Source organism: Aptenodytes forsteri, unplaced genomic scaffold, assembly GCF_000699145.1.
Source record: "Aptenodytes forsteri isolate BGI_AS27 unplaced genomic scaffold, ASM69914v1 Scaffold295, whole genome shotgun sequence".
In the NCBI taxonomy this organism is placed as follows: domain Eukaryota; kingdom Metazoa; phylum Chordata; class Aves; order Sphenisciformes; family Spheniscidae; genus Aptenodytes; species Aptenodytes forsteri.
In genome coordinates, this window is record NW_008795861.1 from 866,938 (window position 1) to 881,237 (window position 14,300).

The following is a 14,300-nucleotide window of genomic DNA, read 5'->3' on the forward strand; positions in this document are numbered from 1 at the left end:
AGCCTTCCTGGACCCCTTTGCCCTTCAGGACCATCTCCCAGGGGACTCTCAACCAGCGTCCTGAACAGGCCAAAGTCTGCCCTCTGGAAGTCCATGGTTGCGGTTTTGCTGCCCCCCCTCCTTACTTCACCAAGAATCGAGAATTCTACCAGTTCATGGTTGCTAAGCCCAAGACGGCCTCCGACCACCACATCTCCCACCAGTCCTTCTCTGTTTGTAAACAGCAGGTCGAGCGAGGCACCTCCCCTGGTAGGCTCACTTACCAGCTGTGTCAGGAAGTTGTCTTCCACACACTCCAGGAACCTCCTGGACTGCTTCCTCTCTGCCGTGTTGTATTTCCAGCAGATGTCCGGGAAGTTGAAGTCCCCCACAATCCATGCTGAGTAATCCAGATCACCTTCCTGACCATAATATGTCTGGAAATGGCTCCTATGAGAATTTGCTCCCTGACCTTCCCTGGGATTGAGATGAGACTGACCAGCCTGTAGTTTCTTGGATCATCCTTCTTGCTCTTTTGAAGAAAGGAGTGACATTTGCTTTTTTCAGTACCCAGGAATGTGGAGAGTTGAGTGACCTTTTCACTTTTACATGGCACAGTATGGGCTTCGCTGAGCTCAAACATGACTTCAGAGATTTATCAGAAATTTTAGTTTTGATGAATGATTTTCTCTAGTGCATAGAATGAATGGGAAAAGAAACTTCAGTTTTTCAGCATCTCTGTAGACGCTTAATACTTCTTGAAAATTATCTTCCTTGTGAAAAGAAACATTTGTATTTACACAGATAGCGGTACTCAGTTACTGGTCTTCCTTCCACATGAAACAAGTAGTTCTGTGGTCCAGCTCATTGCTTAGGCCTCAGAGAAGCACAATCTGTTACCCTATTTGAAGACACAAATACTTTGTTCTTTATGACAGAGCTTTTTTTTTTTTTTTACCTACAGCATTAACCGTTCAAGTTAAATAGATGTATGCTTTAAATGCAATCTTAATCTATTTAACTAAAAAAATCCTTATTATTTACTTAATTTTGACAGCTGTGGTCATGTATTTCCAGTAGTTTTGCAGAAACAATTTTCTAGCCTAGATGTTGTGCAGAAGAAGGGAAAAAGCAGATCTATCCCAGTGATGGAGAGTGGGAAACTTTGGGGTTTCCTTTTTATGTTTTTATAAAGGAAAATGTTCTGTGAAAGAATCTCCTCTGAAACTGTCAAAACAGAGTGAAAGGTAGAAGTCTTGAAACAAAGTGACTAAGCATACTCATGCATGAAAATACCTATATCCGCATTCACAGAATTAGAGAGAACAGAGGTAATGCGAAAGAATGAGCTTGAGTCAGTGGACGTAACTTAGACCTGTGGAGGTTTTCCATATGGCCAGAATGCATACCAGAGGGGAATAGGTGAAGAGGAAAGAGGGAATGCATGTGTATTAATATTTTAATTGTTTTCATTTGGACAAGGGGTGCACTTTGGAAGTGAATCCCCTGGTTGTTCTCACAGACTGCACTTTGATTTGACTTGTGAAATGAGCTTGGATCAAGGAAGCTGAATTGCTTTTGGATGAAACTAAACTGGAAGGTGCAGTCCAATTGGTGTGGGGCTGTGGTATCAGAGTAGAGCTGTTCCAAAATAAAACTCCAGAAGTGTATACAATCTCGGTATTGGGTCTACAGACCTATCATACTTCCTAGCTCCACTTCTATCACATTGCATTGCTTGCCAATGTGGACATAGTACAGCAAATCAGATTACGGAAGGTAGAGTGAGAGTTCAAAGACTGTCATCGCTGGAAAAAGCTGTTGCCATTCTAAAAGATGCCATAATAAAAAAGAGACAGGTCAACTACTGTATTTCTGAAAGGTGTGTGCAAGGAGTTTTTAGAAAGATTAGAGTACAGGAGGTGAAAAAGGGGTCTGTCACAAAAGAGGAGTCTGTTTTGGCAAGTATTTCCCTCAGTGAAGCTTAGAAGCCATAAGACAAACGCAATAAGCTAATACAAGCTAAAAGGGAATAGACCTATTTTTAAATACAACTTTTAGAAAGGAATTATTTTAATTTTCCTTGAACGTGTACAATATGAACGAGTGTAGAAAATGAAGAAGCAGTAAAAGTCTTCAAGAAAAAAAAGAAACGAACCAAAAAACCCCCTAGATTGATAGAAAGGGAAGCATTTGTATGGATTTGTATTGATAAAAGGTGCAGGGAAACACACATCCTAAGGTGTTAAAGGAATAGCTATTACGTTCACTAAACCCAGAGTTATTTTTGGAAAACAGTGAGATGGAGAATGCTTCAGAAGGAGTTAGCTTAGAAGCTCTTCTCAGTCTTTCAGTTGAGAGCCATATGAAATGAATGTACAAACATATATTGGAAAAATTATTACACTTCTAAGAATTAAATCATGTAACAAAATAAATCTTGTCATATAAAATGTTTTTTTAGAACTTTTAAATTTGCCCTTCAGTTTTAGTAAAGCAGTTTGATTTACGGTTTGCATGAAGTCCTGAAAGAAGTAAATTATCTTGACTGTGAGAAATCTCTTATGAAATGAAAGTTGGCTTGTAATTAAACTTGACTGGAAGGTGACTGCTTAGGGTAGAAGAGACAGTTGTCTTCGGACTTTACCTGTTTCACTTTATTCACTCTATTTCTCCATATTATTGCAAATATCAAGAGGAATAAAATTTATAAGGAATGCATCTTTAGGTTAACTTCATATTTTAACTTTCGTGTTAAATATGTTTTGTTTCTCTTGATACGTTTTAGTAGCAGTATGGCAGGGATATGTGAAAGGCCTGAAATGTTAGGAATGTAAGGCATTTGTGCACATTTATGCGTTAGGAAAATAGGATACACATTTGGGTAAAACCACAGAGCCACTCACTTCGTTGTTATTGTATCCAGAAACTTGAATATTTATTGAGATACCTTTATTACAACTTGTATCTGTTGTTATTGTATCCGGAAACTTGAATATCTATTGAGATACCTTTATTACAACTTGTATCTTGCTACTAGTTTAGTGTACTGAACATTTTTATGAGACTCTGAGCAGCTTGGTCTAAATTTGAAGTTGGCCCTGTTCTGGGAGGGTTGGACAGGATGACCTCTAGAGGTCCTTTCCAGCATAAATTATTGTGTGGTTCTATTAAAAAAAAACCCATTTGGGAGGAAATTAGAAAGTAATTCAAAGAAGTGTGTTCTCATTTTAAGATACCCTTGTTTCCTCATATGCTCTTTCAGTAACACATTTTCATTTGTTATTTTCAGATCATTTTTAGATAGTTTTTTTTAAATGCACAACATAGGGGAGAACAAAAATATACGTAGGAAGGTTCTGAGAGATAAGATATAAATGCTGCTTCACAGTTGTTTAGACTATGTTAAGAAACATCTGAGAGTAAAACCAAACAAACTTTTCTCATCCTGTGTGAAATTTTTCACAAGGCTTTGTACCACGGCTTTAAAGTCACTGACTGTTCTGTGTATTTTGTCTCCCTGTCCTTAATTTTCTAGGCACTTCGTAACAGGCAAAATTTTGTTTTTTATGGTGTATTATTTATCTTTCAAGTTTTGTTCATGTGTTTTATGTGAAATAACTTTTAATCCTTAAATATCATTGTTTTCAATACGGAAATGTTAATTTGTGTTTTTCCTGACTATTTCTACTAACTTCCTGCATTTCAGGAAAACTGTTAAAACTGCAAAAAGGTGGGTAAAAGGGAGGTGATTTGAAATATCTCTTAGTTAATAGATTACAAGTAAGAAAATTGCTTAAAGGGGAAAAAATAACTTGCAATTTTGACTTAATACTTTTGCTCTGGGTGATCACATTAAGATTATTTCATTGCCCTAATTAAAAATTAATTGAATAGCATGAATAAGTAGCTTATGGCTTGTGGATTTGTGCGAGAATCTCTTCTCACTACTGTGTCACGTAGCTGAAGCAGTGATAAGCGGAGGCCCCCAGGTAAATTCTTTCCTTTCTCTTCCGATAGCAACAGGCAGGAAGAGACTTTGGGTAAAGTTCTTCAGAAGATTTTTTTTTTTCACGCTTTCATGGTAAGGTCCAAAATAACCTGTTGCTAACATCAACATTAATATTTGACTGAGATGCTCAAGACTGGGATTTTTCCTTTGTAGGAACCTCTTAGCCTCAGAGCCAGCTGAAGTGTAAACGTAGCTGTAGGGCTAAATGAGATTTTATAGGGCAGACAGAACAGAAAATATTGCTGCTTTTGGTAACTCTGTGTTTTGTAACTATCTTGGACTTCCTCTCTTCAAAGCTTCTTTGTGCTCAAAGTTGTCCTTTGTGATAAAATTTGAGTAGTGTTGATAAATATAATCTCTGAATTACAAAACAAATGCATGTATTTCTACAGTTAGGGTACAGTCTTACTTAGGTAAACCGTAACCATGGCTGCATGCTGTAGAATATTGTGTTTATGAAACAGCTGCAATTCAAAGAAAGTTTCATGGTAGGTCCAAAATAACCTGTTGCTAACATCAACATTAATATTTGACTGAGATGCTCAAGACTGGGATTTTTGCTTTGTAGGAACCTCTTAGCCTCAGAGCCAGCTGAAGTGTAAACGTAGCTGTAGGGCTAAATGAGATTTTATAGGGCAGACAGAACAGAAAATATTGCTGCTTTTGGTAACTCTGTGTTTTGTAACTATCTTGGACTTCCTCTCTTCAAAGCTTCTTTGTGCTCAAAGTTGTCCTTTGTGATAAAATTTGAGTAGTGTTGATAAATATAATCTCTGAATTACAAAACAAATGCATGTATTTCTACAGTTAGGGTACAGTCTTACTTAGGTAAACCGTAACCATGGCTGCATGCTGTAGAATATTGTGTTTATGAAACAGCTGCAATTCAAAGAAAGCACTAATGCTTTTTGGATACTTGGTCAGCTTACTGTCAGTGCACCATTTAACAGTGACTGCTTGTAACTATCTGGCCACACTATCTGCTTTTCCCTTGAGAAAATTCTCTTCCAAGGTTACTACTGGAAAATGTTGTTTATACTTTCTAGGTACTTTCTTTTTAGAAACCTGGAAATTTGGGTAAAGTTCTTCAGAAGATTTTTTTTTTTCACGCTTTCATGGTAAGGTCCAAAATAACCTGTTGCTAACATCAACATTAATATTTGACTGAGATGCTCAAGACTGGGATTTTTGCTTTGTAGGAACCTCTTAGCCTCAGAGCCAGCTGAAGTGTAAACGTAGCTGTAGGGCTAAATGAGATTTTATAGGGCAGACAGAACAGAAAATATTGCTGCTTTTGGTAACTCTGTGTTTTGTAACTATCTTGGACTTCCTCTCTTCAAAGCTTCTTTGTGCTCAAAGTTGTCCTTTGTGATAAAATTTGAGTAGTGTTGATAAATATAATCTCTGAATTACAAAACAAATGCATGTATTTCTACAGTTAGGGTACAGTCTTACTTAGGTAAACCGTAACCATGGCTGCATGCTGTAGAATATTGTGTTTATGAAACAGCTGCAATTCAAAGAAAGCACTAATGCTTTTTGGATACTTGGTCAGCTTACTGTCAGTGCACCATTTAACAGTGACTGCTTGTAACTATCTGGCCACACTATCTGCTTTTCCCTTGAGAAAATTCTCTTCCAAGGTTACTACTGGAAAATGTTGTTTATACTTTCTAGGTACTTTCTTTTTAGAAACCTGGAAATGTAACAATGTTGGTTTTTAAAAGTGGAATGTAAAAAGGCTTTTTGCCTGTTAGGGCTCTGTCAATACATGTCTGTCGATTACATTGCTTCAGTCTTTGTAACTGTTTTGAATGTCCCTGAGGTTATAGCACAGATTTTTTTTTTTAACCTGTGTTTCCGCAAAGCTCCATATAGGACATGGTTCTCAGTGCAAGGAAGTGGAAGAATTAAGAGGGAAAGCTGTAATTAATTTCTGCAAGATGTGAGAGTTCTAATTGCTAGAACTTGATGCCTTTTTGTTAGAGATCTATAATAACAGTCTAACAGTCCTAATAACAGTAATTGTGTAAGGTCAGAGGAACTTTGGTATTTGGAGGTGCTAAAAGAATATTTCCCTAGGAGAGAAGAATATTGCTCATTCTGAGAAGTTGGTTCGCTATATAGTCATTTCCCAGTTCTGGAACCTCTTCAGGGCAGCAACTCCCTGATCATAATACTGTCAGCTGGTAGGTTTCAGATCATGAGTTTAATTTGTATGTTGGAAGCTGAACTTCCTTTAAACCATCCTAAAAGAAATGGGATGCAGCTGAAATGTACTGGTCACAGTAGACTGGTGTGATGGGTTAACTGTGGCTGGCTGCTAGGTGCCCACCAAGCTGCTCTCTCACTCTCTTCAGCAGGAGGGGGGAGAGAATGAGATTGAAAAAGCTTGTTAGTTGAGATAAGGATGTGGAGATCGCTCAACCATTTACCCTCGTGTAAAACAGGCTTGACTTGGGGAAGATTAATTTATTGCCAATTAAAAATAGAGTAGGATAGTAAGAAATAAAAACAAAACTAAAAACACTTTCCCCCCACTTCCCCCTTTTTTCCAGGCTCAACTTCACTCCTTTATTCCCAACTCTTCTACCTCCTCCCCACCCCGAGCAGCACAGGGGCATAGGGAATGGAGGTCGCGGTCAGTTCATAACACTTTGTATTTGCCAGTCCTTTGTCCTCACGCTTTTCCTGTGCTCCAGCGTGGGGTCCCTCCCATGGGATACAATCCTTCACAGACTTCTCCAATGTGGGTCCTTCCCATAGGCTGAAGTTCTTCAAGAATTGCCCCAGCATGGGTCCCTTTCCATGGGGTGCAGTCCTTCAGGAACAGACTCCTCCAGCATGGGTCCCCCATGGGCCACAAGTCCTGCCAGAAAACCTGTTCCCATGTGGCCTCCTCTCCATGGACTGCAGCTCCTGCCAGGAGCTGGCTCCTGTGTGGGCTCTCCACAGGCTGCAGCTTCCTTCAGGGCACATCCACCTGCTCCGGCGTGGGGTCCTCCACGGGCTGCAGGGTGGATATCTGCTCTAGCATGGTCCTATATGGGCTGCAGGGGGACAACCTACTTCTCCATGGGCTGTAGGGAAATCTCTTCTCTGTTGCCTGAAGCACCTTCTCCCTCTCTTTCTTCACTGACCTTGGTGTTTGCATAGTTGTTTCTCTCACATATTCTCACTCCTTTCTCATACAGCCGCTGCGCAGTGTTTTTTACCTTATATATGTTATCACAGAGACTCTACCAGCATCGCTGATGGGCTCAGCTTTGGCCAGCAGTGGGTCCATTTTGGAGCTGGCTCCGTTCAACATGGGCGCAGCCCCTGGTCACTTCTCACAGTGGCCACCCCTGCAGCTCCCCTGCTACCAAAACCTTGCCACGTAAATCCAATACAACCAACTACTATGAAGACAAGTTTGGGGCTAAATTTGATTAGTTGTCTTTGATAAGTTAAGTAAAAATGTTCTGTACTTATACCCTTAGGGATTTCTTACTCCATCAAGAAAAGGCAACCAACAGTGATTTAAAAATCTTGACCTATAGGATAAGCTTCCAGAAGAGGGGGGCCTAGGAAAATAGTTTTGCCCATCATGAAATGGGTAAAAGAGCAAAAACCCTTATAAACAAACTTTTACTTTGCGAGTGTATTGTCAGCCCATGATAACACCTGGGTCCTTTCAGCCATAAAAGGAATAGGCTTGAATATCTGGTTTCTTGAATGAAAAGCAATTTGTCTTGCTCTGTGAGTAGCAAGGTAACTGCTTACCTTCCAGTCCGCAGATTGTAACATCGTTCTGGTTGTGCACTACCACTGAAAAAATTTCCTGAAGCCTCATCACAGAAGTATTAAGATGAAACGTAGTTCTGAGTCAATGCAGTATTGTGTTGAAACTACATTATTACGAAAGATTTTTTTAAAAAAGAGTTTAAAAGGCCAAAATGAATTTCTAAAAGCAGTGGTTTGTAAAATGCAGGAGTTAATCCAGGTAATGTCCATTTAATACCAGTAAATCCAGAACTTTAAAAATCTGTTTGTGGTAGTTACAGCAATGCCAGTTTCACTGTCGTCTTGTCTGTCTTTCTAATACCAGTTTAATTCTCTCTACTGTGGGTTAACATGCATGCCAAGTTGAATATGTCTTGTTTTCCAACGGTGGTATTTAAGAACAGCCATTTTAAGTATTGCTCTATTTCTAAGATTACAGCAGTGAACGAGTTTTAGCTTACTGGTTTGCATATATGAATTGTTGTCCTCTTTGAAATGGATTGTATCATGAGAAGGAAATGGCTGAAATAAAAATAGACTATCTCTTTGTTTTCACAAATGGTTTTAATTATCTCGTGCAGCTCTGCAGTGGCTTTTCTTGCCAGGCTTTTTGGAATCAAGCAAAAGGCATATGATGTTCATGTACACTTTTGTCTTTTTTCCCCTCTTTGAGCATTCCTTAGAAGTTAGTAAAAGCTAACATCCTTTTAGTTAGGAAGGAAATTCATTGGCAAGTTATCTGAGTTGGTGGCAAAGCAACTTTTGTCCCTTTTGTCCTGCCTGCCACAGTTTTAGTCTAAGAACAGCTTGTGGTTGGGGAATTACTGATGTACTACTGAAAGGGGAAAAAACTGTCAAATTACATGCTTTTTTTTTTTCTTTGAATTTTGTATATTGCAGTACTTTTTCTTTACACGTCTTTTTTCCAATTCTTTCATTTGGTATCAAATACTATATGTATGTAGAAAAAAGTCATATGAAATATTTCTGCTGAGGTGCAGGTTATACAAGCAGGCTTCTTGGTGCATAGGAATGCTAATGAATGAATTATCTATAATTTTGATGTAAGTCTTTGGTTTGGGAGGCCTGGAGACATAGTTTAATTTTGATTGCAAGCAGTGTTGTTGGAAGCATTTTTCTCTGCAGGTTGAAGTTGATGGACCAGTTTTTCTAATCTGCGCAGTTTGCATAAGGAACACTAGTGATCCCTGGTATTGAGGTAAAAGTTACAGCGTGACTATGACTGGGTGTCTGGCCACGACATTTCCAGAGTTATTCTGTCTCTCCCTGGGCAATCTCTTTGTTTTGATAGTCAAGTTAAATGTTTTTCAGCTTTTCTGACTTAGAAACTTTGGATTCAGAAGAGCTTCCCATGTTCAGTTCTCTTTTGAAGTGGGTAGATAGGAAAAACAAGGAATCAGTGCTGAGGATTAGTGTTGCATAAATAATTGTCTGAGTGTTTTTAGGAAAGGTGTTTAGGGCTGTTAGTCTGTAGTTCCTTAGCCTTTGCTACTGTAATTTTAAATCTGTTCATGACACAGAATAGAGCCATCTTTTGATCCTATTGTAGAATATCAATATGGTGTCAGACTGATTATCATTCATGTTGTGTATGAGGTCGCAGGAAATTAGTATAACAAAACGCAGTGTGAGACTTTACAGGAAGGGAATGTGGTATTTACTTTTAAAATCTCAAATTAATTTTACCCACTCATACTCACTCTCATACATTTCATTTACTCTTTCTCTGACACTCGCGTACTCACAAGCACCAGGACGTTTCTGTGTGTTGAGGTGGTATGGCCAGTATCTCTTATGTGCAACACGGAGGATGGAACTAATGGTATCTGTCAACTGCTTTGGGTTCCTTTTGGTGACAACAAACTACTTTATAGATGGATATTTTATATCCTTTGGGAGTCAAGAGTTGTTTTACACTAGTCCTTTGCTTACTTCAGCCTCCACAAATCTTAAGTGAAGGCTAATGCTAGTTGTTTTTTCCTGATTTGGAATATCCATATCTTCGTAGCCACAGTATGTTTTCCTGTTGGGCTAACAGGAAAAGGAATGACATGTGATGTGCCGTAACCCTGTTGGCACTCTCCTCGCTTTAAAGCACAGGCTCTTTTGCTGGCCAGTCATCTGTGCTGTAGTCTTATCAGAGTGAAGGCATCCTGATCTTCACAATTGTTCAAAAAACAATTTAGGCATCTGGCTTTTAAATTTCAACAGATGTATTATAGCAGAAACTACTTTGATTTTACTGCATTTTCAGTAAATAGATGTAGTGCTGCTCACCTGCAGTAATGGCCAAGGGAGCTAAGCTGCATTCTGCTGTTAAAACCCTCTTTGTTTCCATTCCTTATATAAATATCCCTTGATGCAAACCTCATAATTGCTTCCCTTTCCAGTGTGTACTCAACACTCTTATAATCTGTGTCTATTCTTTTCTTCCTGGTTGATTACTCAGCAGTTTCTTCTGACTTCTTACTTGTTTGGGCAAAACTGACCATGTCCTTAAAACTTATTTTAGGGGGAAAAAACAATAAAAATATAAAACAATAAAAACAGCTTTGTCAAACCACTTTTTACTTTGAAGATGAAACTTGAACAGTTAAAGTAACTGCAAATTTGCTGAACAAGTAAGTTGCCAAACTAGCTGTCTCTGCCTGGGCTTACTGGGTAATTATATCTAACATTTAAGAGAAAAGAACTTTTCTGCAATATGCATGCCTTCAGTTACAAAGAGGCTTCAGTGTTTTGGGGGAAGGAGAGGAAGCATTTGTATTTAAATTCTCACACACAATACTGCACTCAAAGTGCAGTATTAATATAAACAGGTTACTTTGAACTTTCTCTGAAATATCTAGTCTAAATTCTTCTTAATTGTCTGTAACTCACATACCTGTTGACAAAAAAAAAAACTGTTGTAAAGGGGATGTGTTACATCTTACATGCAGTTTTTTAAACAAAACTTTGTATGTTTTACACTTTTTCCAAAAGCCTGTATTCCTGTGTTACACAGTGAGGTTTTCAAAACCATTGTTAAAATTACTAGGTATGTTAAAGAAATTTTTTCATTATGTGATTTTTTTTTTTTTACTGGATTGTTGAAACAGCAAATACACTTTGAATTGGTATACCTGTAAAGAGCAGTTTAGCCTGTTCTTAAAATTAATTACTAAACATAAGGCTTACAGCAGCCAACAATGTGCAATTATTTATAATATTTATATTATAATTAAATTGTAAAGAGCATGTGCCAACATATTTTCAAAGCTATGCATGTATAATATACAGTCACAGGATTTCATTCTGACCTAGTTGTGTCTTCTATTCTTTCGAATAAATATGAAACAAAATTACCTTCTTCAGTAAGTCAGTTTTTAACAGATGAATCCCATCGCTGAATAAAGTCACCATAAGTTAAATCGGTGTGACACTCTAAAGGTATCTCAAGCCTTTGATAGCATTTTTCTTCTATTTATACTCCCTGATTTTATGGGGTAAGAAGCTCCTTCCCACCTCTTCCCTTACCTTGCTTTAACCAAGAAGCACTCAAAGCTGCTTTTCTCCCCACTCTTTGTCATGACTTGTTAAAAGAGAAATAAATGAGGATCCTCCCTCTCTGCCTTCCTTTTTCTGAAAGTGTTTGTAGCATCTGGGCTGCGCTTCTCTAGAATTTCTTCTTTCTTCCACACCACTCACACAAAAAAATGTGGTGATGAAGTTTGCTGTCTTGGATTAAAATGAAGATGATGCAGTTTGGCCTAACAGCATCAGGTCATGCCATAGGGGAGGCTTCTGAGAAAGCACTCTAGTTAGAGGTGGAATTCAAAGAACTGAATCCCAAAAGGATGCGTTGACCAAGTTTCCTGCTGTGAGGCGGATTTATTTTAAGCAATGTTTGTTGAAACCTGCCTGAGTACAAACAATGGCATATGCAATTATGAAGTTGAACATAATTTATCTAGTAATTATGCATTACGGTAGCATGTTATAAAAACAAACCAACCTACCTGGGAGTGGGTATGCAGCCACCAAAGAAATTCAGGCAAGCATTTGAATGATTTATTTTTAATGACAAGATATTAATTCTGTATTATTCTGTATTATATCTTTTTATATGCCAAATAATTTGTCTTGTTTTCTAAGAAAATTATACTTACGTGATCATGCTCTGAGTGTCTGTTATGCTGCCCCACTCTCTCTGACACAGTTTTCAAACCTTTCAACTAATGTTCCTAAATTTCAAATTCTGGCAGGTTTCTTGGAAGTGGATAGCAGCATGTGAGGGAAAAAGTGGCAATATGAGCTTACTATAATTTAAAACAAAGCAAAACCAGAACAAAAAAAAACCCAAAACAAACCCCTAATTACTTATGAAGACATCGGTAATTTTCTACTGCAGAAAAAAACTTGAGTATGCATTCTCAATTGTTTTGGAATGACAGTTTCAACTTGTAGAAGTACTTTTTGCATTGCAATGAATTGATAAAGCAGACATACCTAGTTTATAGTGATTTCTCAAATTATATTTTTGTTCATAAAATGATTATTTATAACATAGTTTGAAAGCAATCATTATAATCTTTTCCACTGACAAGGGGTCCAAAGGTCTGGTACAGTTAAACTGCTTGTTGGTGTTCACACATGATAGCCTGTTCACATCCAGTTGGTGACAGAACTGCTTGTCTTAAAGACATTTGCTTTTCACAGAAATCTAAATATTGTTTTTATTGTAATAAAACTAAACGGAAATATTTTAATAGTGATTGAAGAGCGTATGTTGTCTTATTTTGCAATTAAGTTTATAAGTAGCCCTAAGCTGGTTTTGAGTTGAAATCATATGAAGTGTTACCATTAAAAATAGCTGTTAATACAGTAGTTTCTTACCGAACAGATTTGTGTGTGTAGTTGTTATATAAGCAAAGAGGAGTTAAATGCTAAAAATTAAGTTTAAATGTAGAAATCAGCTGGATGTGTGTGACTTGTGGGGTTATTGTCTTTTGCAATCTCTTTGTGCTTCTTAAAAGTGTAGTTCATTTATCATCACGGATTCTTATTTGACTAATGTATTTTAGCCTTGTTTCCTAAGAAAATGACGTGTATACAATTCCACCTGCCAATCCTGTTTTGCTCTCTTCTTCCCCTTTTCCTGTGTGTTGCACTACAAACTTTCTTAATTGCTGATCCATTCCAGCTAAAAATTGATGGCGATGGAGGTATCAAAGTTGATTAAATTTCTATGAGTCATGAAAAATCTGGATAGATTATATACATGCATGGTAGGGAAGAGACTTAAATTAGTGCCCAGCTGTGAGAAAAGCTGCAGTGTGAGTTCAGTGACTATTCCTTGCTGGGTGCCTGGCTTGGAACCAGCTATTCTGCTTGCTGAGTCTTTTTCAGCTGGCAGTTAAGGGGAGCCGAAGAGGCATCGGGGTCAAGGTGTTCCAAAACATGAAAAGAGAAATAGGGCTATTGAAGTGCAGGGCACAGATGAATTGTTGCTTGCTGCTTCTTCCTCTGGAACTCCTCTTCTTTTTCCTGGTTAGCTAATGGAGCTTGCTTTAAGTGAAGAGCCTCTGGATTTTAGCAAGTGTGCAATAAAATAAGACTCTTCAGTTTTATTGTTCAAAAATAATTAGAAACTTTATGGCAGTTGAGAGGACTAAACAATGTGTAATGTAGGGGGTTTTTTTAGAAGTATTGGGAGGCAATAGATTCTTGAAATTTTACTTAAGCTAGTTGTTAGTGAAAACTGTCTCACTACGTACATACTTGCACATATGCATGTATTAACTCAACAAATGTTTGCAGGACAGTCATTTCAGATGTGATTAAGCTGCTAGAATTTTTTCTGCATAGTCTCAATGAAAATGATCAAAAATTAATAAAATTGTTTTAATGAGTGTATTTTGCAGGCTTAAAAATGAAAGTTAGCTTTAACGTGCTTCTGAATGAATGTTGTATGCTGTATGTGCTTACTGTATGACTTCAATTGAAAATTATCACCTTCAGTAATTGTGTTTGTATTATGTGCAGTGTAATTTCTCTAGGTGGAAAATAGCAGCTCTTCTGTAAATGCAAATTCCTTTCGGCTATCCAGTATGTCTGTATTGGTCTAGACGCTATTCAACTGCTTTCCTAAAGCATAAAGCATACCTAGTGAGTTTGGTAGAACTAATCACAGGATCAGAATTAAGAATTATCCTCTAAATTTTTAAATTTAGACTACTTTTGGAATACTTATATTAAAAGCTTTTTCACTCTAGCAGGATTTAGGAAAACGAAAGACATACAGAAGCATACAGAAGCAGGTTTCTCTAAATTTTGAAATTCACTTTTTAATTTAATAATTCATTTTCAGCTTTTTTCCTATGCTTGTGGACTGTGGTTTTCTTTTTCTTTTTTTTAAACCAAGTAATACTTGACATGGGAAGATAAACTTCTTACCCAGGACTTACGACATCAGAATAGGCAGATATTTTCAGACATAAGAGGTACAGTAAACTTTGCAATTAGAACATCATTCACTCAGTTA

The 14,300-nt window shown here is 37.6% G+C and overlaps 1 protein-coding gene across 2 annotated transcripts in view; it reads left to right on the top strand.

Annotated features, from left to right (window-relative positions):
• ITCH (itchy E3 ubiquitin protein ligase) overlaps positions 1–14,300 on the top strand; it is a 64,052-nt gene that overhangs the window by 14,567 nt on the left and 35,185 nt on the right. The window lies entirely within an intron of this gene.